The sequence below is a fragment of the Acyrthosiphon pisum genome, unplaced genomic scaffold, assembly GCF_005508785.2.
Source record: "Acyrthosiphon pisum isolate AL4f unplaced genomic scaffold, pea_aphid_22Mar2018_4r6ur Scaffold_9258;HRSCAF=9854, whole genome shotgun sequence".
NCBI classification, from domain to species: domain Eukaryota; kingdom Metazoa; phylum Arthropoda; class Insecta; order Hemiptera; family Aphididae; genus Acyrthosiphon; species Acyrthosiphon pisum.
Window position 1 is genome coordinate 1 of NW_021779317.1, and position 1,120 is coordinate 1,120.

General features: G+C 25.3%; 1 long non-coding RNA gene across 1 annotated transcript; it reads right to left on the bottom strand.

Moving 5' to 3' along the window:
* LOC103311607 lies at positions 1 to 526 on the bottom strand. The gene is made up of 2 exons (XR_511264.3): positions 274 to 526; positions 1 to 110 (listed from the first exon to the last, which is right to left on the bottom strand). It is a non-coding gene; the product is annotated as an uncharacterized LOC103311607 (long non-coding RNA).
* Positions 527 to 1,120: the final 594 nt, after the last annotated feature.

Here is a 1,120-nt window from a genome sequence, read left to right on the forward strand (position 1 = left end):
GCTTTTGTATGATATTTCTGTAATAATAAGTATTAAATCAGTTCCTTAGTGTACGTCGATAGTTAGTGAATTCAAAATTGATTATAATTATTTTATCTTTCAGTTTTTCCCTGCAAATATAAAACATTTGTTTACAACATTAATATTATTTTCATCTATTTAATATAGTATATAAAAAACAGAAACATTTTTTTTTTTCACTGAAATTTGAAAATGATGCGTTAGACATATTTATTTTTAATCGACAATAATTTTATTTGGTTCAATACTTACATGTTATAGTACCAATAGGTATTAACCACTTAATAACTTATAAAATCTTGAATTTCCAATGTATGTTGACATTGATTTGTTAACAGTTGAAAAATGAATTAGTACAAACACAAATTGGTTAAGAATTAAACTGTTAATTTAACTTGACTGTTAATTTGTGAAATCAAAATCAAATATAATTATTTTATTCATAATTTTTTTACCTGTAAATACATAATACATATTATTAATCATAGTACCTCTTATAAATTTATTATTAACACAACATAAAATACTGAATTAATATTTTTAATTTAAGTTAATATTATTTCATGTTTTATTATTCATCTAATTTTTATGAAATTGAAATTTGAAAATTATGTGATAGACATATTTATTAAATTTATTAACTCGGGTTTTAATGGTCGGAAACACTTTTATTGAATTTTAAAACAAATATAAATTAAACACTTCGCGAATTCAGACCGCCCTAGCCCGTTCTCAACGACTCACTCAGTGACAACGGGGATTCCCCTGTCCTTGCGCGTACGGCCGCGGCAGTGTTATATAGTAAAATAGTTTTTGCTGCCTCAGCACATCTTGCTTCATTGACCTATATTAATATCTAAATTGCTACGTTGATTTTTACATGTAATATGTTTAAATTAAATAATATTACAGCGACGACTGTCTACAATATACGACAGTCCCCGTTGTTTTTTGGAAAAAATGCCCTCATTTTTTAATGCTATTGCTACATAAAAATATCTTATTACTATATTAAATACTAACTTATTTTATCACTAAATTACTGTCTCGGAATTTTCGCGTCGTTGACTATACATTATGTTTTAAGTTAATTTAATTC